Below are 27013 nucleotides of genomic sequence, written 5' to 3'. Positions count from 1 at the left end.
TTTTGGGGACAGTTTCTTGGCTCACTCTCGTGAATTAAGCACATTCAGCTCTTGAAGGAAGAGTTGTCAAGGTGTGGGCCAACTAGGAGCAATTCAGGGTCAGGAGAGATCTAGAGCACTGATTGCTTTAGAGGCAGCCATAATTTAAGTCCCTATTTCAGTTAGCAGAGACATACAGTCTTGTTTTTTCTATCATATGCTCAGATTAATGAATTAAGAAAGACCCCTTTAATATGTTATTGATTAAAGGCAAGTTGATTAGTGAACCATCATTAACCATCATCATCTCCATTGGGCTTCGCTTTGGTAAAGATTTTAGGACTTGTTTTTGCTTAACTAAGTGAAAATCTGGATATAGTAAAATCTGTCAGACAATCTCTAATGCCTGGAATTCCAAGAAACACATAGAGAACATTTATATATTTTCTAGCTGCTAGATGGGAAGAAAGGGTTTTCCATGTCCTTTGTTCCTTCTTTTAAAGGAAAATGGAACATGTACATATATATATATATATATATATATATATATATATATATATGTATATACTTATATATCTATTTATTTATTTTGGTACTAGTGATTGAATCCAGGGGTGCTTAACCGCTGAGTCACATCCCTAGCCCTTTTTAAATATTTTATTAGAGAAAGAGTCTCACTGAGTTGCTTAGTGCCTCACTAAATTGCTGAGATTGGCTTTGAACTCGTGATCATCCTGTCTCAGCCTCCCAAGCCTCTGGGATGACAGGCATGAGCCACTGTACCAACCTGGAATATGATATATTTTGAAGTAAGATTTGTCAGAATGTCTAGCAGAGGGTCCAGCATTTATCCCTTTTTTCTTTTGTATTAGTTGCATGTTATTATTATTATTCACATTATGTTACTACAAAATAGTGGTACTGTCACTAAAGCATTTGAGTACCATTTTAGAAATGGGTGGGTCTTAGAATGTGTAATTTAAGCACAATTTATCCTTTAGTTTTAGAAAGCAGTTAAATTCCTGATCTCAGAAAACATAAATTCCTTCTGGCTTAAACAGAGACATATATAAAAGACATATATATACAAAATAGTGGAACTCCGATAAAATAAATAGAGCTGCTAATTGAATAACTGGTTGCTTATACATGTAAAAGTTTGCTATGGTCTGCTCTAAGGTAAAGGAAATAGCAACATAAAAACTCCAAACACATAAACCAACTTCTTTATCTAGGAGATGAATTTGCTATAGTTTGATTGCAAAAAAAAAAATACTTGGTAAAATTCAAATTGTCTAGAAATGTTGTTTGGGCATGCTTTCCATTCAAACAAAATTATTCTTACTTCTATCAAGTCTGAGGAGAGAAGGAAGAGAGGATGGGTACACAAATTCTCAAATGACAAGTTGGCTTGATGGTTTAATAGTTTTGTTCTTTTTTCTTCTATAGTTCAAATAAACCAGAGTTTTATTACAAGTTGCAGAACTACAATTTTATTGCAGTGAATTAGTCAAAACATTTTCAGTAATGTATACATTCTCAAGGCAATGAGTAAGGCTTGGAGTTCTCAATGGTTTGCAGAAAATTAATGGATTCTAAAGCAAGTATGTTATCAGTCTAGGGACACTTCCTAAAACAAATAAATAATCTATATGAATGATATACACCAACAAATTTATTTATGCAAAGGAACATTTAAGAAATATTTTTCAGGTATATCCCAACTGGCAGATTTTAGCATATTTGATGCTAAAGCCAACTGCCCAAGCAAAGAGTCAGCAATCAGATAGGCTAGACAGATTATCTGGGCGAAGTGAACAACATTCAATGAGCATCAGATTATTTCTAATGCAGGTCATATTTTAAATATGTAGTTTTTAAGGTGTTTCTTGTATGCAGACTAATAAGAGTATACATGTCTGACAAAGCCCTGAAGATATACTTTTTTATTCTTTTATTTTGAGACAGGGTCTCACCAAGTTTCTTAGGGCCTAAATTGCTGAGATTGGCCTCAAACTTGCAATTCTCCTGCCTCAGCCTCCTTGAGTAACTGGGATTACAAGTATTGCCACAGCACCTGGCTGAAGATAGGCCTTTCCCCCCTTTTTTTGTTGTTGTTTAATAACATATTCTCCATTTGAGAAACCTAACAGCTTTGCCTTATACATAAATAGGATAGCAGCTGATCTGGCAGCAATTATCTATCTATCATCTAGCTAATCTATCATCTGTAGCAGTATTTAGACAGCACTGGAAAGAGTCTCTTCATATAAATGATTCTGTTTATATTATTTATTCATTTACTCCTTCTCTTAAAAAAATCTTGTTACTTGACGGGTCTCCTTAAGTTCTGTCTTTAGCTGTCTTTCTTTTCTCCACAGTCTGTGAGTGATCTTATCCACTTCTAGGAATCAACGATCACTCACAAGACTCCCACATTTATATGATCAAAATCTAGATCTGATTTCAGAATTCCACAGCCATGTGTATACCCAACTACCTACTAAAGGTCTCCACATGGATTTTCCAAAGAAAACTCAAATGCAGTGTGTCCAAACTGGAATTCATCATCTCCTTTTCTAAGCCTACTTCCAATCTTTGATACTATTTACTTGAGGTGTCCAAGTTAAAAATCTGAGTCATTTATGATCACTCCATCATTAAAAAAAATTGAACCCAGGGCCTTGTGCTTGCAAGGCAGGCACTCTACCAACTGAGCTATATCCCCAGCCCAAAATCTTTGTTTTTTAACATTTATTTTTGTGTGGTGCTGAGGATCGAACCCAGTGCCTCACACATTCTAGGCAAGCACTCTACCACTGAGCTACAGCCCCAACCCCTATCACTCTACTATAACAATCACTAAATCTTATTATTCCTACCTCCTTAATATCTCTCAAATCCATCAATGTTTTCTACTACTTCTATTTTACTGCAGACCAACATCATTTCTCCCAATTACTATTACTGCTTTTCCAATTCATTCTCCAGTCTGGAACACAAGTTGTCTTATATGCAAATCCTAACACATCTTTCTTCTGCTTCATCATTCATCCTTTAAGGACTTCTTATTGTCTTTAGGATAAAGTCCAGGTGTTTTATTGCCCTGCTCTATCTCCATGGCTTCATCTTGACCCCACATTGTTTACTTGCAGATCTTCAGATGGGCCCTGCTTGCCTCCCTCTGAACATTGCCTTTAATGTTCACGTGCATGCTCTGCTCTTCCTTCCGCAAGACAGGTCATAGACACTCTAATTTTATCACCTTTCTTTGACCTACCTTATCTGATAGACAGTAAATGGTAAGAACCCATTTCAGAAGGGGTCCTGTCCTATACCCAGGAGGTAGAAATGCTATACAGAGAGATCAGGGAGAATCTGAACAGACAGGCCTTTCTGGGTTTCCCCACCCACTCTATTAGCATTAGATATGTAATGAAATCTTCACTAAAACCAAAAGGATAGGGTTTGAAGAGCTTTCAGATAACTGAACATATGGAAATTCGTGGTCCAGAGAGAGCATGTGCCCCTTTTCCTATTTTACCCTATGCATGTCTTCATCTGTATCTTTTGTAACATCCTTTATAATAAACTGGCAAACATAAGTGTATTTCCCTGGGTTCTGTAAGCTACTAAAGCAAGTTAGTCAAACTTAAGGAGGGAGTTGTGGGAACGCTGATTTATAGCCAGTTTGTCAGAAGCTCAGGTGAAACAACCTGCAGCTTGTGATTGGCTGGTGTATTGGTGACTCCTCAGGGACTGAGCCCTCATCTTGTGGGATCTGACAGTATCTCTGCATAGATTGTGACAGAACTGAATTGGAGTAGAAGATACCCAGAATTGCTTGCTTGCTTGCTTGTTGGCGGGGAGAAGTTCTCCCAACTTTGTAGGTGATAGAAATCTCCTGTGTTGATTGTGGTCTGAGGAGCAGAGGAAGGATGATTTTTCTTTTTTTATACCACTACCACCCAATTAAGTTAGTTCTCCCAACCATACACTTTGTAGAATTAAGGGCTGAATAATTTTTTTTTGATGAATAAGTGAATGAATGAATTCTCAAAAAACAATGCGGTTAGAATTATATTGGAGGCATAAAGTGCATGCAGAGTGATGGGTCTGCTATGGTGCCAGTCAGGTGATAAGTGTGTGGCAGTATAGATGGAGAAAGTCGCCACTGAGAGAAACATTTAAAAGAAAGAGTCAGAAGAATGACCAACTGGATGTGATGACAGGGGGAGGTAGGTAAGTCAACCATAACTCCCCAATTTCTAGTTTGGCTAGTGCATGGATGGGGGTGCTGTTCTAAGGAAGATAACAATGGGAATTTTGAACCTGCTAAGTTTAGAGTACCTGAAAAACTACCCCGGGAAAATACAAATAGGTGACTATATGTGGAAGTGTGAAGCTCTGGAGAGGGGTCTGGGTTGGAGATTTGAAAGTCATCTACATATGGAGGATAATTAATGCCATGGGTGTGTAAGAGCTTGCTTATTGAGAAGCTAGTGTGGGAGAAAGGAAGGTGCCAGGACACAGCCTTAAGGAACTCCAATATTTAGAGATTAAATGAAGCATGAGTCAACAAAGGAGATGAAGAAAGAGATTAAAGACTGTTGTGTTAACAAAGCTAGGAGAAAAGGATTTTGAGAAGAGGGAGTAGGGAAAATAAAGGGTGGTAGTCAGTAGTGTTGAATGTTGCTGAGAGGTCAAGGAAAATGAGGACTGAAGTATGACCGTTTGATTTAGCCACATGGACTTTGGATTGGTGGGAGTGCATAAAGATCAAAGAAATTGAGACAAGTACACAAAGTTTTATAAAAGTCAGAAGGGAGTAAGTAGCCAACTCAACGTGGGGAACTTAGAGAAGGTTTCTTAGAAAAGGGACATTGATCTGAGTCTTGAAGAGTATCTGTTCACTAGATTGGAGGTGGTAGTGGAGGGTGATTTCAGGCAGAAGGTTCAGCTTGTTTAAAGCTCCTGAATCATGAAAAGACACGTAAAGTGTATGGGACAGTGAGAATGTCCCTTTATTAGACTGGCTCCTAGGTTAGGTGTTATGTCATCCAATATACTACTGATAATAATGCAAATTCTCCTGGAATTATTACTGAATACGATGTTAGTGTAATTTATCAAATGATTTCTAAATAGCATACTACTGGAAGAAGGACCTCACATTTGGAAAGAAGACAGGTATGTTTTCATACAGAAAGAGCAGTTCAGGCCACAGTAATTGTTTTGTATTAGGAGGCAGACCTGTTTGGGAGAGGAAGGGAGAGAATAGCCCTAGGCAACCAGGAAATACTGTGAGTACTTTAAGTGCCTGGGATAAGAGTGTAGTGAATTTTGTTTACTTCAAAATTATTTTTCAGGTCAGATCTAGCAAAATGTTTTCCCTTTATAAAACAAGTCCTCACTAGTATAAATTGATAAATAAGACCCAAATCCAAAATCTTTGGATTTGGCAGTTCACAAATCAAGAAATACTTTGGTTCACAGGGTCTGTGCCACTATAAAAGGTCATAACACTGATGTTAGTTTTGATTTCTCTCCCATTTATTTTTTGGCACAATGAGAAATCAATAGCAATTATAAATTAAACAATATTAGTATAAATGTAGCTTAAGTTATGATGAAAGAGCAGTAAGAATGCAAGTGCTTTAAAAGAATACTTACCTCCAACTCCAAGGGAACTGTAAGCTCTCTGATGTGTTGGGAAGTGTCCCATGTTTTACTGGGACTTGTAAAGGGTTTGCCAGTTCATTTAATTACCTTATTTTCTGGAGTTCACACCACAGTACTGAACCACCACTATCCCTATATAGGAGATAAATGTGTATTCTTCATAGGGTCCTAGCTGGATATTTGCATTTATCTCCAAAGTTATAGTATCAATACTCCCTCCATATTATCTAAGGCATAGTTATGACTTAAAACATTTTATAATTAATTAATTCAACAAATGTTTTCTGAGCACCTTCTCTGTTGCTGACATTGTGCTAAACACTAAATATACAAAGCCCATCAAGACATATAACAGATGAGATAATAGTCAGATGTAAGGCATACCATGGGTTTCAAAAAGATCATATCAGTTCTTCCTGGGGAGACCTTCAAGGCTTCAAAGGGGATGTGAAGTTTGGATTAAATAGTACAAGAGGAGCAGAAATTGTCAGAATTGACAAATGGCATTAGAGAGAGGGATGCAAATAAAACATTCTAGACAGAACTACAGTTATAAGGATATAAGCAGAATACTTTCGGAACCAACAACAAGAGTGTGGGGGCAACGGGCTGAGAATATCACTCTCTAAAATTTGGACTTTGTCCTGTAACAGAGTCCCACTGAAGGATTCCAAGAACAGATCTATTTTAGAAGGATTCCCCATGGCAGCAGTGTGAGGGTGAATGGAGAGAACTGAAGTGAGAAGCAATGAGGCTACTTCAGAAGAGAAACAATCTCAGCAAGAATAAGAGCTGTGCAAAGGATAGAGGGCTAGTGCCAAGGCAAGAGAAGATGAAAGCTTCCCTTTAAAATGCTGCCCTTTCACTCCCATAGCACAAGAAATAAAAGCTAGAATCAACCACTGGGATAGATTCAAACTAAAAAGCTTTCTCTCAGCAAAGGAAACTATCAGTAATGTGAAGAGAGAGCCTACAGAGTGGGAGAAAATCTTTGCCACTCATACTTCAGATAGAGCGCTAATATCCCGAATCTATAAAGAACTCGAAAACTCTACACCAAGAATACAAATAATCCAATCAACAAATGGGCTAAGGAAATGAACAGACACTTCACAGAAGAAGATGTACAAGCAATCAACAGATATATGAAAAAATGTTCACCATCTCTAGTAATAAGACAAATGCAAATCAAAACTACCCTAAATTTTCATCTCACCCCAATTAGAATGGCGATTATCAAGAACACAAGCAACAATAGGTGTTGGCGAGGATGTGGGGAAAAAGGTACACTCATACATTGCTGGTGGGGCTGCAAATTAGTGCAGCCACTCTGGAAAGCAGTATGGAGATTCCTTAGAAAACTTGGAATGGAACCACCATTTGACCCAGCTATCCCACTCCTTGGTCTATACCCAAAGGACATAAAATCAGCATACTACAGAGATACAGCCACATCAATGTTCATAGCTGCTCAATTCACAATAGCCAGACTGTGGAACCAACCTAGATGCCCTTCAATTGATGAATGGATAAAGAAACTGTGGTATATATATATACAATGGAATATTACTCAGCCATAAAGAATGATAAAATTATGGCATTTGCAGGCAAATGGATGAAATTGGAGAATATCATGCTAAGTGACATAAGCCAATCTCAAAAAACCAAAGGTCGAATGATATTGCTAATAAGTGGATGATGACACATAATGGGGGGTGGGAGGGGTTAGTGTTAGGGTTAGGGAGGGGGGCAAGAATGGAGGAAGGAAGGACTGTATAGAGGGAAAAGAGGGGTGGGAGGGATGGGGGGGAAGGGAAAAATAACAGAATGAATCAAACAACATTACCCTATGTAAATTTATGATTACACAATGGTATGCCTTTATGCCATGTACAGAGAAACAACATGTATCCCATTTGTTTACAATAAAAAAAAAAATGCTGCCCTTTCCAATGCTGCCCTCTCGCCCTACTCTTTCCAGAACCATGCCTTCTGCTCCTGCTCCAACCTGTTGCTAAAGTAACCCGTCCCAGGACTTGTTCCTCCCTGCAGGGAGTTCTAAGAGTTATTAATTGATACCTCCTGACTGCTACTTTATTGTCTGGATCACTCCACCATTTGACCCCTCTCCTTTGCCCATTTGCTTCCCACCTTTTGGTGCATTCCCCTGGATTGGTCACATACACAGGCTGGGGAGAGATAAGGGGGAAGAGCGTAGGAGAATAAAGAAAATCTAAAATTTATAAAAGGGGCAGGACACTCCTACTTCTTTGGATACCCCTTCTTCCTCCCAGAAGAAGTCTGTGTTACTATTCTTTAAATAAAACTTGCTTTCTATGCTTGTCTGGGCATTTCTTCATTGTTCAAACTTCAACACCTGGGAAAATGGAACTTGTCATGGTGACTAGAGGTATCACTACCATGACTTGAACATTAATTGGAATGGGCACAGGGATGAGAAAGGAAAGAAGGGAATAAAAAATGACAAAGATTACCGAAGTTTCTGATAATACCATTGACCAAAATAGGAAATAGAGGAAGCTGAGGGCAAGGGGTGTGGGAATATGGTAGGAAGGTAATGAAGAAATAACTGCATTTTCAAGATTCTGAATTGGAAAGAGTCAAAATAAAGATGTCCATAAAGGTGTTGATTACATGACTTGGAGCCAAGGATGGAAGAAGTTGCAACAAGAGCACATATGGAAAGAATTATTCACTTTGGACAAAAGCAAGAATATTTCTTCTTCTGAGGTCTAAAAGAGCTAAAGTGAACATACAGATTCTTCTGAACTTATGATGGGGTTACATCCAAACTGACAAACCCATTAGAAGTTGAAAATATTCTAAGTGAAAAACACATTTAATACACATAACCTACTGAACGTCATAGTTTAGTAAACACTGTGATTGTGTGATCAACTGGGAGCTGTGGCTCTCTGCCACTGCTCACCCTCATGTGAGAGTATCTTATAGCATATTGCTAGCTCATGAAGATCAAAATTAAAAAGTTGAAGTCTAGTTTTTACTGATGTATATACAATTTTAAAGTCAAATATTGGAAGTTGAAAACATCATAATTTGAGGACCACTAGACAAATCTTTAAATATGAGGACAAAAGGTGTTCAAGCTTGAGGGCCTTAATTATCTTTATGATGTGGAGTTTAGATTATCCTCTTAGAAAGGGAAGGAATTGGTGTTGGGTAGCTCCTATGAATTTAAGTGGTATATATGAGATATAGAACAGTCATTTGGATAATGGGAAAGGGAGCCAAAAATAGACTTGTAAAAATAATGTTAACACTACTTAGGATCCAGATAGCTTTAAGATGTATCATTTTCAAACCAAACCACTTATGGTAGACATATTTACATTTTTGTTTTTTTCATAAACATTTGAAAGTTTACAACAGTCTGTATACTAAAATGTCACATATGTCATGTCATATATTCCTCACAGATGTGGAAAGTGAAGCTCAGCGAAGTGAAATGACTTATCCATTTCACACATTTAGTAAGTGGAAGTCGTGAACCCAGTTCTCCTGATTTCAAACTCAGTGCTTCTTCAACCCAAAAGGGAAAGCTAAGGTAGGAAATTGTAGGTATGGTCACCAGAACTCCTTGCAAGGTTTCTACATGGGATTGATACTTTCTTGGGCTTCACCTACTGGGACCTGGAACTAAACACAGCCAAAGCTGAATTCATTGTTTTTCCTTTGTAACCAATTTTTCCTTGTGACTTTCAATTTCTGTTAATCATCATTTCCTAGTCATCAAAGATGGCCTACACAGTGTTCTTGTAATGAGTAAATGGAATAGCACAGAAAGAGTGCCTGATACATCTCATGTGTGCAACTCATTCAGTGACTGACAGTTGTTATCATTCCTTGCCACAGAAATCTCGTACCCTAGACAAACTGGATCCTTGTGATAGGTTTAAAACTAGGTCCCAAAAGATGTTCATGTCCTAATCTCTGGAATGTGTGAATATTACCTTGCGTGGGAAGTGGGGAGGGACTCTTTGCAGATTTGATTTAGGATCTTGACATGGAGAGATTATTCTTAATTATCTAGGTGGGCCCTAAATGTAATCATATGTAATCCTATATAAAAAAAAAGGAGGCAGGGAGATATTTGAACACAGATTGGAGAAGAAAATGTGAACACAGAGGTATAGACTGGAGTAATATGGCCACAAACTAATGAATGCCAGCAGCTATTAAAAACTGGAGGATGCAAAGTTCCTCAGTTGCCTTAGCCACATTTCAGGCATTCAATACTCGTGTGATGAATGTATCTTCTGATTACTAGGAATCAGATATATGCAAACACACACACACGCACACATACAATAGTGTTATCCAATAGAAAAAGAAGGCAAGACATGAGACACAATTATTTAAAAAAGTAAAAACAGATGAAGTTAAATTTTAATTATATATGTAAAACCATGTGCATGCATGTATGTACATACATACAACATATATATGTATATATATATATGGGATATATATATATTTGCAAGCTAAAAAGGTAATAAATACTTATTCTACTACTGAGTTATACCCCCATCCCAACAATATTTTTTATTTAATCAAAAAGATTATCATTCTAATGTCATCAGTATAAAAATTGAGATATTTTATATCCTTTTTTTTTTCAGTATTGGGGCTAGAACCCAGGCGCTTTACCCCTGAGCTACATTCCTGGGCCCTCTTTTTCTTCCTTTTATTTTGGAACAGAGGCTAACCTAAGTTGCTCAGGCTCGCCTTAAACTTGTGATCTTCCTGCCTCAGCCTCATGAGTGGCTGTGATTATAGGCATGCACCATCATACCTGGCCTATGTTCTTTTTTTTTTTTTTGTAGTATATTTCCACAATCCAGTGTATTTTTTATACTTATAACATATCTCAATTCAAATTAGTTACATATCAAGTGCACAATAGCCATATGTGGCTAGTGGTTGCCATATTGCACCTCACATCTTGTGTGTGTGCGTGCATGTACACGCACAAGCACATTTTAAATGTGAAGTAAAAGGTACAGAACATCCACATTAGTAGTTTTTGAACTATCTAAGAGAATATATTGTTTGTAACTTGCACTATTAAACTTTAAATGTGACATTCTAGGGCTCAATGGTAAAGTATGTGCTTAGCATGAAGAAGGCTCTGTGTTCAACCCCAACATCAAAACAAAAAATAAAATATGACATCCTATATTAATTTATAAATTCTATTAAAATTATATCTTTTATTACTTGATATGCTTATAATTAATATGCTTATTACTTTCATCTCTTTATTTTTCTGTATTTCAATATGGTAAAAACTTTACTACAAAACTCTTTATTTGCAAGCTAAAAAGGTAATAAAAGAATATTTTTAAAAAGCCTTAAGGTAGGCTGGTGATGTAGCTCAGTGGTAGAGTGCCTGCCTGGTATGCATGAGGCCTCTGGATCCCCAACACCACAAAACAAACAAATGAACAAACAGAAAACCCCTCAAAATTCTTAAAATTTATTTGACTTACTTTTTTCAATCATAAAATATTCTAAAATATTAATATATGCTTTTTTTTTTTTTTTTTTAAAGTCACTCTTTCAGTTTATTGACTTTTTAGCTTCTGGATTTTACAAATAAAATATCAATCCTCTTAGCTTCTTTTATAGAATAGTCTCAGAGTGTTTTATATATAATAAAGAATTCACTCTTCATTCAGAGAGAGAAACAGAGGCATAGACCCTTGATCAGGTTGGTGGGTGATCTGGATCAGTTCCCAGGACAGCCAAAGTGTAAACTTTTCCAGATGTTGGGGCTGTTCGTCAGCTGTTTGCAATAGGCACTAGATGTCCTGGTTTTCTGTTTTTGGATTTTAGTATCCATCCCAGTGAAAAGTGAGAAGTCTGGACTCAAGTTATCCATTTTGTCTGCTACACCACAAAGCTGGAAAACTGTATCAAGTAGCTCTCCATTCTGAGTCTGTGCTGGCTGCAGAGCAGGCTAAACACCTGGGAAGCCTCACTTCCTTGTCCATTTCACAGGCATGTGTGAAGATATGTCACTAGGCAGTTGATCTGCAAAGCATACAGATGTGCACAGTGTCTGTCACAGAGAACTCAGGGCCTGAGTGCAGTGTTTCGTCTTTGGTACTTCTATTTTCCTCCGGATTATCTCTTTACTGGGTCCGTGGTGTCAGCTCTCTGGAAGTGTCACACTGGCATAGACTGTGATGGGATTTGATTCCTGGGCAGGCTCTGGGACTGGCTCTGTGGCAGCCACGTAAATGGTGGTGCAGGGGTCCTCAGCTGGCAGGGGGACAGGTTTCTTCTGAAGAGTCTCCTTTCTAGGTGGGAATTCTCTTTCCAACTTCCCTGGAACCCAATTCTTTAGGCAGTGAACTCCCCAAGTGACATCAGGGAACTCGCAATCTCCCAAGGGATTTTCATTTCCTTAGCACTACCCAGATGTCTTCTGAAGGTCTTCCCCATAGTGAACTCTAATATATGCTTTTCAATTGAAAAATGTAAATTTCATACTTTCAAGTGCCTGAGTAATTAATTTTGAATTCCATGGTAGCTAAAGACGGACACATAAAGCACAGAAACATCCTCAAGCACATACTTAGTTATAAAAATGAAAAATTTGTTTTTTGTTTTGTGGCATAAATGAAAGAAATCGACAAGCAATGACGTGATGGTGTTACTAGATGTACTAAACTTGACAGAAGTTTTGCTGATTCTTCAAAAAAGAGAGGTACAGATAATAGATATAGAATTGGAAATGTGATATGCTGCTTCTCACAGACTTGCTATGTAGGTCATTTTCTTGTATTTGACACTCTACAAAGTGCTTTAGCAGGTGTGGAAAGGAATACATATAACTGTAGGTACAGAAATGACTACAGAGCTAGATCTTATTTAATACTGAAGACCACTTTATCTGTGATAAAAGGTTTCTATTGGTGTGATATCCAAACCATGGGTCATAGAGTTCCCTATTCTTGCTGACAGGAAAAAGAGAGAGATCAAATGGTATGCCTCTACTCCATGTACAAACAGAGAAACAAGATGTATCCCATTTGTTTATGATAAAAAAAAAAAGGAAAAAGAGAGAGAAGAAGATGAGCTTTGGGAGATCTGGCATCCCCTAAAATGTTTCTCTTTACAAGGTAGAGCCAGAGATGCAAGTAAGAATTTGGGTTCACTAAGAATTTGGGTTTTAACTTTACGTTGGCATAAGATCACTTGAAGAGAAGAAAAAGAAAACTTCTAAGAAGTAGTTGGATGTTCACAGCGTGGACACATTTTATAGGAGAGATAGATACTTAAACTGAATTTTCATGTCATTTATCTAGAAAACAATGAAACAATGAAATTTTAAAGTTTCTAACACAAAATAATCATATCTTTTTCCTGATCTACTTTTACTTTTTGGTAAACTTGAACACTTTCCTTGAACAATTTACTTTGGTAAATTTGAACACGTTCCTGTAAATAACAGAATTTTCTAACATCAGTTCAGTTCAAGTCTAGTTACTTAATTGCCTGCGTCCATTTTTGTTTTATTTACCTATTTTAATAGTTAATACATTCACCTAGTATGCAATTCAAAAGGTAATGTAAGAGTATATAGCAAGACTCTCCCTGCCATCCCAGAGTCACCCAATTCTCCTCCAAGAAGATAACTATAGCTACTAGTTTCTTGTATATCTGAAGAATGGAAGAAAAAAGAAGGAGGGTCAGGAAAGCAGAAGATTCAAGGTTCCATCACAGTGCTGTCGTGGTGATTAAAGCAGGGATTGGTCGCAGCAAGATGACAAGGATTGACGGCAAAGTGTTTCAAGGTGGTTAAGAGACACAAGCATGTGAGCCACAAATGCTAACCAGGATCTAAAACAGAAAAGAGGAAGTAAGGGCAATTAGTGTGCTGTAGGAAAGCAGAAAGAAAAGAATGGAGGGAGGGACTTCATAAATTAGCCAAGGGCTGGTTGACCATGTCTGATGAGACTCCTGTGCACACGTTTTTCCCAACACTCATGAAAACCTACAGCTGGGAGAATGCCAGACTAGTGTGCTGAACCTCAGTCAGCCAATATGGAGATGAAAAAATTCAAAACCTTGCATGCATATGAACAACAAGAATAATAATTAAAGCGCCACTGCGGTTCACAATGGGTCTTTAGCTGTGATCAGAGAAAAAACATGAACATTTTCAAAAGCTTTGTTATTCAGTTAAAGTCAGGGCTGCAAGACACTGTTCAACTCCAGGGGGCACCAGTTACATTTTCGTCTGTGTTTTAGGTATCCTTAGAATTGTGCAGTGCACAATCAACATAGCTACACGTGGAGACACTGCTAGGGCAAACATCAGTGTTTTGACCAGCACTTTCTAAATTTCTCCATCACTAAATTTTTATTTGGGACACCAGGCATTCCTTTTGATTAATATTTCCTATGACAAGAAAAAACAAATGTTTGAAATGTTATGTATATATTTTCTTAAAAACTTAAGATTGTTGAGTATACACTGCAGTGTAACTATGCTACAGAATATAGCTAGATTATATACCTAAAGTATGACATACTATACATATTTTCCAGTCTATAAAGATTTTCCATGATGTGGTAGGGCTGCACAGTTTCAAATTAAACACTATTCAGAAATGTAGGGTCATTTTGAATCTAGCTGGGCCAGAGAGCCGAGTGGAACAGTATTGTTGCAGGGTATATAAAACATTTTTCTCACATTTTATTCAGAATTTAGTGATTAAAAATTGAAATTGTTTTGTTTTTAAGAAGAGATTTTCTGATTTCCACCCAGTTGTCTCATTTCACTATCAGTATCTAATTCAGCAAAGTATAGGCATTTACCAACTTAGAAAACAACACAAGTAGTTCATATAATTTAAAAATGGAATGTAAAACTGATTTTTGTGAGTATTTAAAGTTATGTCATTTCTGATTCTAATTCTTGATTAGGAAGTGTCTAACCAAGTGAAATAAGGAAATATTTGTCATCTTTAGATATGGATATGTTTTGTTCTCTTCTCAGTGTCTTGCATTAACTGCAAAGAAACCAGTCTTTTGAGGTGTTTTTATGTTTTGTTTTTGACTTAGTGGGTATTGAACTAATTCCTGATGATTTTTGTAATTTACTCATATTTTCCCCTTTTGTGGAAATATTTACCCTGGGGGTTTCCACTTAGGGAATTAGAGTTAATTGAGAGGGTTCTTTTTTGGGTGGGATATAGTAGATGAGGCCATATTTTATTAGTGTCTCTTTTTGTGTGTGTGTTAGTCTAGGGGAGTGTTTCCACACACATAAGACTTAAGTCTAACAGGTTCTCATATAATATTAAAATGTAAAATAGGATTTTGTGTTTGAAAATGACACAAAATTTGGTACATGTTAGTCATTCAATACAAATTGGTTGTATCTAGTTTGAACATTATCTGATTTTAGTGAACATGGGATTGCTATAAAATGAAATGTACCCTGAGCTGTCATGGAAACTTAAAAAACAAACAGACAAATTTAACTTATTTTGGGGTATGGGAAATATAAGGAATCTCTAAGTGGTAAATGAAATTGCATATCCAATAACAAAGTCTTTCATTTTACATTTCAGCTACAAACTTCTATTTTGTTGCCATAAATGCAACATGAAAGGTAAACTACATATGCTTGAACATGCTGAACTTGCAGTGAAGAAAATTGTAAGAATAGAAGCTAGAGACACTGAACACTCAAATGCATACAAACTGAGACATCTTCTCAAATCCCACCCAAGAAGCAATGAATAAACTTGCAAAAGTATTTGTCTGGCTTTTTTCATGGTATAATGCATTAGACTAAGAACCAGGGGGCTGGGTTCCATCACTGACTTGCAAGTTTCCATCACATTAAAAAAGAAAAAAAAGGGAGGGGGATCATATTAGCCTTGTACCAAACAGGGATGCTTTGAGGATTAATGACATAATGTCTGTAAAGAGGTTGGAGTTCCCTGGAAAAAAGACACTACATAAATATAAAGTTATAATATTTAGGCTTAGTCCACAATGTGAGACCTGGTTTCTTGGGCTCATGAGGTCATTAACAGTTTTGTAAAATGTGCTCAAACACCCACAGAGGAGCTTTGTTAGCTTCCTTCTAAGTGGACTGTACAGCTAATCTGACCCACCTGGTTGGAGAAGCCACAGAGACTGTTTTCCCTCTTCATGGTCTCCAAGAGGATACAGTTGGGGAGGGTTGACTCCCTAAAGGAGCAAGACACAACCAAGACAGCACTTTATAGCATTCAGGACTCCCGGGAATGCAGTGGGAGTTTGGGTATGTTTTGGCATAGAATTAAAAATTAGTCCATATTATATATTGTTTTAGAAGAAAGGCTAAATTTGTAATTCAGACAAGGAAAATATGGAGTAAAAGTAAGAATGAGAAAGCTACTTTTTGAAAGGGTTAGTTTATATCTTGAATGGTTTGGAGGCAAATTCAGGTACAGTATTTTTGTCCTGGGAAAGCTGTAGTTTCCAGGAATTTAGTCTCTTTGTTGGAAATGTCTGGACTCCTTATTAGCACTTCTCTTTGTGAAAAGATCATCAAGGACTATCTTGCAGAGGTTTCAGTTCTAATGTTTCAAGGAGCAATCAATTCAATGTAAACACTGCCTTGCAAAATTCTGCGGTATAACTGAATGACAGTAATGTTATTGTAATAAACATTTGCATTTCTCAGTTTTAAAAGATAAATTTTTATCCAAAAGCTTCAGACATCAGAAACCACCTTCTTCTAAATATGCAAGGTACTGTCAAAACTAAAAACAAGAAATAAAAATTTAAAAAATGCAAGATTCATGAACATATTAATCATTACTGCTTAATAGTGATTCTGAGAGTGTGTCCTTAATACCAGAATATTTGAACAAAAGATAAAAAATGGGAAGTAATTTTTCCTTTTTCTTTCTTTCTTTGGCTTCTACACTGATTTGTTTTTTCAGAACTCCGTGTCCATCAATTGCAATGGTATTCCACACTGATTGATCCTGATATACTTTGGGCGGGGGAGAACAGAAATGCAATAGCCTTCTTAACATATTGTCATATGAACACTAACTAGAAAGATTTTCTATATAAAATGTTGAACTTAGTTCTACTTGTTCCCATCCCTTGATGATCACCTCATTCCTAAAGCCAATGCTAGATGTGACATAGCCAGACAGGCATCCGCACAGATAGGTAGTGGAATGTGAGAAGAATAAGGTGCATCCACATGGAACACAGGATTGGGGTGAGGAGTCAGGAATAAGGAGGGCATCTCAAGTGTGAGTGACCCACAGTTGGGTGTCAGAGCCTGAGAAGGGTGAAGAGAACATCTACATGAGGAAAAGAAAGGCCTAGGGAAGAATGTCAAAGCTCAAGCAGGGTGAGGAGGCAAACTGTGTGGGGAGTCAGAGTCCCAGAAGGATGAGATGGCTATCTGTGTGTTGGGGAAATGTGGTGAGGATGGAGGTTTGGTTATATTCCAGGGAAGTGAACAAGTAAATAAATAAGTTAAGGATGACAGGAGCCAGGTTTCTCACCGATAATTACTTACAAATATGGGAGTTGAGAAAACTAAAATGACCTTTATAGAACTGGATTGGAATTGGCAGTTCCACACAGAGACACAAATATAGATATGTGTGTGTATGTGCATGCAGGTACACATAGAACTATAGATATTACTTAGTTTTGTTCACTGAGAAAGCCTGCATCTTATTTACTAAAAGGAAAGGCTACAAAAACCATCGATCTTCTAAAAAATATTTTAAAAATTTGTTCTTTTTAGATATACATGACAGTAGAGTGTATTTTGACACATTGTACATACATGGAGCCGTAACTTATTCTAATTAGGATCCCATTCTTGTGATTGTACATGATGTGGAGTTTCACTGGTCATGTAATCATATATGAACAGAGGTAAGTTATGTCTGATTCATCTTTCCCATTCCCATCTCCCATTCTTCCCTTAATTCCCCTTTATCTAATCCAATGAACTTCTATTCTCCCCCACTCCCTTATTGTGTGTTAGCATCCACATATCAGAGAGAACATTTTGCCTTTGGTTTTTTGGACTGGCTTATTTCACTTAGCATGATAGCCTCCAGTTCCATTCATTTACCAGCAAATGCCATAATTTCATTCTTCTTTATGGCTGACTAATATTCCATTGTGTATATATAGCACATTTTCTTCATCCATTCATCTGTTGAAGGGCACCTAGGTTGGTTCTATAGCTTAGCTATTGTGAATTGAACTGCTATGAACATTGATGTGGCCACATCACTATAGTATGCTGATTTTAAGTCCTTTGGGTATATGCCAAGAAGTGGGATAACTGGGTCAAGTGGTGGTTGCATTGCAAGTTTTCTGAGGAATTGCCATACTGTTTTCCATAGTGGTTGCACCAATTTGCAGTCCCACCAGCAATGTGTGAGTGTACCCTTTCCCCCATATCTTCGCCAACATTTATTGTTACTTGTATTCTTAATAATTGCCATTGTGACTGGTGTGAAGTAGAATCTCAGTATAGTTTTAATTTGTATTTCTTTAATTGCTAGTGATATTGAACATTTTTTTTCATATACTTGTTGACCAATCATATTTTTTCTTCTGTGAAGCTCCTGTTCAGCTCCTTTGCCCATTTATTGATTGGGTTTGTTTTTTTTGGTATTATGCTTTTTGAGTTCTTTGTGTATCCTGGAGCTTAATGCTGTATCTGAGGTTCAGGTGGCAAAGATTTTCTCCCATCCTGTAGGTTTTTAACAGAAATGACAGATTCCAGGACTGAAATAGGGGAAGTATAAGATGACCTGGCATGCCAGGATGTAAAGAATGCTTAAAGAATTAGTGGGATCATATTAAATAATGGGAACCTTTTCAACAGGGCTCCCACTGGCAAAATATTAGAGAATGTGATCATTAAAATAAATAATGATGGTAATGGATAAAATAAGGACCCATGAAGAGTTCATACTGACATAAATTAATAAATGGGAACATTTGATGAGGATCAGGATAATTTATATAGTTTCAAAGTATTTCCCTATAAACTATTAATTGCAAAGAGGAAAAAAAAGAATAACCTTACAGTAGAAAAGCCTGACATTTTAATCAATAACCAAATAAACATTATCATTAATGGGGCAAATAAAAATCATATGCCACTTGAAGGAAGTAATGATTACTCAGCACCATTTCTGTCGTGAATACCCTGAAATCTAATCCCAAGGAAACTTCAAGCAAACACAACTTGAAGGAAGTTGGCCAATTCTATTAAAACACGTCAAGGTCATGAAAGTCAGGGAAAGAAGCTAGAGGAGGCTGAAGAAATTTAACATCTAAAATACATGGTTCTGATCTGAATTCTTTTGCTATATAACAGACATTTTGGGGACAACTGGTTGGAGATCAGGTATAGCCTTAAAGGCCATAGAAGAAGAAGTAGCATGAACAGAGTCACATCTTCAAAAGATGACTCTGGATACTTTGTGTCAAATAAAACTGTGCAAGGGCAAAAATGAAAGCAGGAAGACCATTGCAAGGTACTGTTTGGTTGAATTTGATTGGTTAACAGTGAGATAATGTGGTCGCTGGACTTGCTGATGAACTGGATGTGGGTTATGAGGAAGAATCAAGGATGGCTTCTAGGTTTTTTGGTTAGAGCAACTGGATAAATGATGGCATCGCTGAGATGGGTAAGATGAAGGAAGTAATGATAGAAAAATAAAAAGAATTGTGGATTGGACAGTGGAGTGGATAAAAGCCTGAGTCAAGTGGGCTAAAGAGAATAGAAAGCAGGGAAGTGGACACAAGAAGCATAGTCAATTCTCTTGCAAGATGTGTGTGATTTAGGTCTATGGTAAGACAGGCATTATGGACAAGAGAAATTGCATTTGTTAAGCTATGGGGGCAGAAATTGACTTGACTTGTTCTTGTGAGAGTGAAAAGTCAGTATAACTCAAGGAAAGGGAATGTGTTGGGTAATAATGAGAAATAAGGCAAGCAAGGTGGAGCCAGATTGTGAGCAGCCTGAAAGCCAGGTAGAGGTGTTGAGACTTGATGGAGTAGGAAATAGGAGTAATGAAATATTTTTGATTAGGGAAGTGATATGATGAAAGTTATATTTAAAGTAGATTAGATGGCAGTGGAATGCAGGTTTGAGGAGGCTGTGGGAGAGACTGAAGGTGATGGCACCAATTCAAATGGGAGAGGATGAAGGTCTGGACTCGAGTTTTGGCAGTAAGAAAATACTGGAAAGGGAAGGCTTGGGGGAATTCTGATACCTGACTAAACAAGGAGAATGATTTCAAGATTCCGAACTTAAGACACTGAGATAAAGGTGATGCTGAGAAATGGAAACTGGATAAGGAAATTTATTCTGGATGTGGAAGGGGAAGAGCAGTGTGAACAAAATGATATGCATACTGAATCTGGCATGATAGTGAGACGTCAAAGAGGATATGCTCAACAGAAGGCTAAAGATATAATGTGAAACTTTTGTGCATGGATAGGACTCAAGATGAGACATTTGGACATTGACAGTATATGTATGTAATGTTCAAAGCCCTGAAAATGAGTAGGCCCTCCAAAAGAAAATGTGTAGAACTGAAAGAATATGTGGTTAAACCTCTTGGAGATTCTGGGAAAGGACCACAGTTTGAGGTTGGAGGAAGAACAAAAGCAAAGGAAAGAAATAGATGATGGAGTCAGAGAGATGGAAAGAAAATGAGAAGAGTATAAATATCACAGAAATAAGAGGGAATATTTTTAAAAGAGTATAGTCAACATCATAAAATGGATCAAGAAGCCAGGTGCAGTGGCACACACCTATAATCTCAGCTACTATGGAGGTAGAGGTGGGAGGATCAAAAGTTTGAGAACAGCCTGGGCAACTTAGTGAGACCCTGTCTCAAAATAGAATAAGCACTGAGAATGTAGCTCAGTGAGCACTTGCCTAGCAGGTGTGAGTCCCTGCATTCAAACTCAGTACAATATAAACAAAAAAAATTTTAAATAATAAAATGAAATAGATCAAGAATCAAAAAGAAGCAAAGACTATGCGATCTCCCTGACTTCCCCAGTTCTGGGGATTGAACACAGAGGCAATCTACCACTAAGCTACATACCCCCAGTCCTTTTTATTTTTATATTTTGAGGCAGGGTCTCACTAAATTGCCAATGGTGGCTTTGAACTTGGAATCTTCAGTCTGCCTCAGTCTCTCAAGTTGCTAGGATTACAGATATGGACTGCAATATGTGCCTAGATCTTTTAGTTAGAAAATCATTATTTTGAAGAGAGCAGTTAGGAAATTGAAGGTGAGGAAAGAAGCCAGCTGTGAGTTAAAGACGAGGTAGGTGCAGTACAGTAAAGAGAAAGCATCTTGTGAGAAACTGGGAAGGAAAGAAAAGAAACAGGACAATAATTAGAAGTATAATTGGGATCACTTGAAAGTTTCTACCTAATGCTTAGACCAGTTTCATTTAAGTTTACCTCATCTTTCCAAGAATTTCAAAATCTAACTTTTGAACAAAATTAGGATTGTGACACAAAGCATCCAAAAACAAGTGGAGGAATTTGATCTTTCTGTGTGTCCATATAAATGAATACAAAAATATCTATGTGATTTTCATGTTATCTTTTACGAGTCTTTTTTTTCCCCCTAAATTAAGCCTAGGTCTAGAGATGTTCTGGTAAATTAAAAAAAAAAAAAAAAAAAAAAAAAAAAAAAAAAAGAACTCTGCATAAGTGAGAAATTTTTAAAAATGCAAATACTTTTGATAATGTAATTTTATACATTTGGTGACACAGCTGAAATGTTTATTTCCAAGTGGAAGACACTACAAGTTAATATTCTCTTCTAGAGACCATTTAGAACTTAAGATTCTTTAAATGTATTTGCAGTATTTTTACATATTACAGAAGATTTTTCATGCTAAAATTCTCAAGTAATCTTTACCAATTTTCAGAAATCTTCCATGATACAAGTAATATTAATATTATTCTTCAGACCAAAATGCTTGAAGAAAAAAATGCATTATTTGTTTTATAAACTTCCTCTTGAAATATTTGTTTTTAGAAATAAATTTATTGATTTTGGATAAAGATGGTAAATCAATAGTATAAAGAAAGTATATTTATTTAGTTTCCTCCCCAAACCTCACTAGAATGATAATGAAGAGATTTGTTTAAGAGGCAGACATTCAAATGGGCAGAAAAATAAGAGAGGACAAGAGCAATGAAGTTTTGGAAAGCTAGAAAGCAGATGGAAGTCATACTAAGGTAGCAGATCTAAGAAACCTAAGCAGTGCTCCAAACCAAGGACCAACCAAATAAATATATATTAGTCTAAAGAATTCCCAGCAGCATGACTCTTGGGGGATGGGATGAGCAAGGTGGGCAGAGAGGCTAAAATAAGGAAATCCAACTGAAAGACATTTATGAGGCTTCTGCAATCCTTAGACCCCCTTCCCAACTTTGAAGAAGTAAATAATTGCCCCTCATTTATTACTCTGGAGGTTTATTCTCTAGAGAGCATGATATAAAGTCTTTGGACAGTAGAATACAAAGAATAATTGAGGCAGAATTATGGCACTGGAACTAGAGAATTAAGTGAAAACATGCATTCTGAACATTCAGAAGTGAAGTGAAATCCATAATCAGCAAGCCTCATCCACAAGCTCAAACATTTACAGTCTCCTGGCTGTTAAAAGTGAGCAGACTCTCAAGCTCTAGCAGCCATCTGAGGAATCTAAGGAAAGCAAGGAAGTGGAGAGAGGAGAAGGAAGAAACAGAGGAAATAAACACAGACATACAGAGATTTAAAAAAATCTATATAGAGATAATGAATATCCTCAAGATAAGAGACAATTTTGTAACCATGCATAAGAACAGGATGCCATAAAAAAAGGGATGTGCAGAGAAGAACAACAATAACAAAAGGTTCTTGGGAATGAAAATACAATAGCATAAATAAAAAATCAAAAAAAGTAAGACTGAATTGATCAGTTCTTCCCAAGACAGGACTAAAGCACAAACATGGAAATTTGAAAAGATTTTTAAAAATTGAATACCTGTGTATTAGGTCCAATAACTAAAAGTTAGGAGACCCTGAAAGACAGGGCAGAGAAATTTGATGGGACACTATTTTCATCAAGGAAATAATTGAAGAAAATTTCCCAGAACTAAAGGAGTGCCCAAGTTACCAGACTGAAACAAACCACTGAGTACTCAGCAGAAATAATGGATGAAAACATATCTACATCAAGGCACATGTTATGGAATTTCAGAACCCTGAGGAAAAAGATTCCAGACAGGAAAAATCATCAGAAAACACACAGATTCAGAATCAGATCTCTAAAACTCACCTCTCATTCAGTCCTCTCTAAGGAAGTTACCAAAGAATGTGCTCCACTGTAATGAGAGAATGAACCAAGAATAGGAAACAAGATATTTCACACAGGAGGGGGTGAAGAATTCCCTGGAAGTTGATGAAGGGAGATTCCAGGATGACAGTCCAGCACCATCCGATTTGATCAAAGGTGAAAAGCTTCCAGAGAGATTTCTCAGTAAAGATGAAATTGCTGTCTCTGAATATCTAAGGAAGATTTAGACTAGCATTGTCTATTAAAATTTTCTGTGACACTGGAAATATTTACACCTGCACTGTCCAATACAGTAGACCCTTCTGGAGTACTTTAACATGCCTAGCATGACTGAGGAACAGAATTTATTCTTTTACTTAATTAAAATTAAAATTAATTTAATTATTAACTGGAGGGAAAACCAAAACTTATACAAGAAAGAAAAAGCAATCATGGCTTACTACATGACTCAACTCTATGAATTACAGAGTTAGGGCTGAGGGGTATACCTTGGTGGTAGTATGTATGCCTAGCAAGCTAGAGGCCCTGAGTTCAATACCGGCTCCCCTCAAAAGAGAATTATATAGTCACAAAAATATAACTACCGGAGAAGCCATGCAGAGAGCTGTTTGGACTCAGAGCAACTGCTCCTGAACATTGGGGCCTGCCCGGAGGAGGAGGAGAAGGAGCGCGGCAGATTGCTTGGACTCGGAGTGACTGCACCAGAGCTACAGATGGTTGCCAGAGGAGGAGCTGCACAGAGAGCTGTTTGGACTCAGAGCAACCGCTCCGGAACATCGGGGCCTGCCCGGAGGAGGAGGAGGAGGAGGAGCAGGGCGGGTTGCTTGGACTCGGAGTGACTGCACCAGAGCTACAGGCGGTTGCTTAGAGGAGGAGGCGAGTGGTGAGTTGTATGGACTCAGAGCGACTGCTCCTGAACACCGGGGGTGCTGCCTGGAGGAGGAGGAGGAACAGGGTGGGTCATTTGGACTCGGAGTGACTGCCCAGGGCTATGGGCGGTTGGTGGGAGGAGGAGGTGCACAGTGAGTTGCTTGGACTCCTAGCAACTGGAACACCGGGCGGCTGTCTGGAGGAAGAGGTGTGCGGCGGGTTGCTAGGACTCTGAGCGATTGTACGGGGCTCCAGGTGGCTGCTCAGAGGAGGGGCTGCAGAGCCAGGTGATTAGGTGCAGAGCAGGGTCCCAGGACCTAGGAGGCTTCTTGGTGGAAGAGCCACACAGAGACATGCTTAGGGGTGGAGCAAAGGTTCCAGGACTGCGGGCAGATTCTCTGAGGAGAGGCAGCCTAAGGAGACTCATCTGCGAAGGGTGAGACTACCAGGCCCAGGAGGTAGGTCTGGGTCCCTGGGAATGTTGCAGAGGAAGGCAGCCCAGCCCAGGCAGTAGTTGTAGATTGAGGGGAACCTCTAGGAGGGGATCTGACCAGCGAGACCTCCCCACCAGGTGAGTCTTCCCTGCCAGGTGAGGTTTTACCACAAGGATGGTAAAACCAGAGACACAGGCCAAAATAGGCCGTGCCTCAGCCCACAGCCTAGTTCCCCTTTGGATGACCATTGGTCAACAAGTGGAGACACCTCTGCCCACTAGCAGGGAATATACCCCACCTGAAGGCCACCACCCCTAGAGAGGCAGCTTCCTTGTGGAGCACCACACTATCACCTTCCTCTAAGACTTCAGCCTACTGAAGGCTAAGAGGGGACATACTAGAAATCTTCAGGGACATTGTAAGTCAATAGAGGAAATCTGCAATATCTTAGCAGTCCACTGATACCTGAACAATATGAGAAAACAAGGGAAGAAAATGCCCCAAACAAATCTAGATGTTACATCAATAAAACCCAATGACAGCATGGCAGAAGAAATGACAGAAAAGGAGTTCAGAATGTACATAATTAAAATGATCAGGGAAGCAAACGGTGAGATGAAAGAGCAAATGCAGGCACTGAATGATGAGATGAAAGAGCAAATGCAGGCATTGAATGATGGCACCAATTGACAGTTAAAAGAGCAAATACAGGAAGCAAAAGATCATTTCAATAAAGAGTTAGAGATATTGGAAAAAAACCAAACAGAAATCCTTGAAATGAAGGAAACAATAAACCAAATTAAGAACTCCATAGAAAGCATATCCAATAGGATAGAATACCTGGAAGACAGAACCTCAGACATTGAAGACAAAATATTTAACCTTGAAAACAAACTTGAACAAACAGAGAAGATGGTAAGAAATCATGAACAGAATCTCCAAGAACTATGGGATATCATGAAAAGGCCAAATTTAAGAATTATTGGGATTGAGGAAGGCTTAGAGAAACAAACCAAAGGAATGAACGATCTACTCAATGAAATAATATCAGAAAATTTCCCAAATCTGAAGAATGAAATGGAAAATCAAGTTCAAGAGGCTTATAGGACTCCAAATACACAAAATTACAACAGACCCACACCAAGGCTGATTATTATGAAAATACCTAACATACAAAATAAAGACAGAATCTTAAAGGCCATGAGAGAAAAGAACCAAATTACATTCAGGGGGAAATCAATAAGAATATCAGCAGATTTTTCAATCCAGACCCTAAAAGCTAGAAGGGCCTGGAACAACATTTTTCAAGTCCTGAAAGAAAATGGATGCCAACCAAGAAACTTATACCCAGCAAAACTTACCTTCAAATTTGACGATGAAATAAAATCCTTCCATGATGAACAAAAGCTAAAAGAATTTACAAAAAGAAAGCCAGCATTCCAGAACATTCTCAGCAAAATATTCCATGAGGAAGAGATGAAAAACAAAGAAACAAATCAGCAAAGGGAGGAATTATGCTAAAGGAATTGTCAAATAAAGGAGGAACCGAGTCGTGTCAAATAAATAAATAAATAAAATTTAAAAAATGAACCAAATGACCGGGAAACCAAATCATATCTCAATAATAACCCTGAATGTTAATGGCCTGAATTCATCAATCAAAAGACATCGACTGGCAGATTGGATTAAAAAGAAAGATCCAACAATATGTTGCCTGCAAGAGACTCACCTCGTAGAAGAAGATACCCATAGACTAAAGGTGAAAGGATGGGGAAAAACATACCACGCACATGGACTCAGCAAAAAAGCTGGAGTATCCATCCTCATTTAAGATAATGTGGACTACAAGCCAAAGTTAGTCAGAAGGGATAAAGAAGGACATTTCATACTGCTTAAGGGAAGCATAAATCAGCAAGACATAACAATCATAAACATCTATGCCCCAAACAGTGGCTCATCCTTGTATTTCAAACAAATCCTTCTCAATTTCAGAAACCAAATAGACCATAACACAATAATACTAGGTGATTTTAACACACCTCTCTCACCACTGGACAGATCTTCCAAACAAAAATTGAACAAAGAAACCATAGATCTCAATAACACAATCAATAATTTAGACTTAGCAGACATTTATAGAGTATACCAACCAACCAAGAGCGAATACACTTTCTTCTCAGCAGCACATGGATCCTTCTCTAAAATAGACCATATATTATGCCACAAAGCTAATGTTAGCAAATACAAGAAGATAGAGACACTACCTTGTATTCTATCAGATCATAATGGATTGAAGTTAGAAATAAATGAAAGTAAAAAACAGAAACTACTCCAACACCTGGAGATTAAACAGTATGTTATTATATGACGAATGGATAACAGAAGATATTAGAAAGGAAATTAAAAATTCTTAGAGGTAAATGAGAACAAAGAAACATCATATCAAAATCTCTGGGACACTATGAAAGCAGTACTTAGAGGGAAATTTATTTCATGGAGCGCATTTAATAAAAGAAGTAAAACTCAACAAATAAACGACCTAACATACAGCTCAAAACCCTAGAAAAAGAAGAACAGACCAGCACCAAAAGTAGTACAAGACAGGAAATAGTTAAACTCAG

The 27013-nt window shown here is 37.6% G+C and overlaps 1 protein-coding gene across 3 annotated transcripts in view; it reads right to left on the bottom strand.

Annotated features, from left to right (window-relative positions):
* HORMAD2 (HORMA domain containing 2) overlaps positions 1 to 27013 on the bottom strand; it is a 118652-nt gene that overhangs the window by 1157 nt on the left and 90482 nt on the right. The gene's annotated exons all lie outside the window — the stretch shown is intronic.

This window comes from Sciurus vulgaris (genome assembly GCF_902686455.1).
Source record: "Sciurus vulgaris genome assembly, chromosome: 8".
Lineage (NCBI taxonomy): Eukaryota > Metazoa > Chordata > Mammalia > Rodentia > Sciuridae > Sciurus > Sciurus vulgaris.
This window is presented reverse-complemented; position numbering and strand designations above follow the sequence as displayed.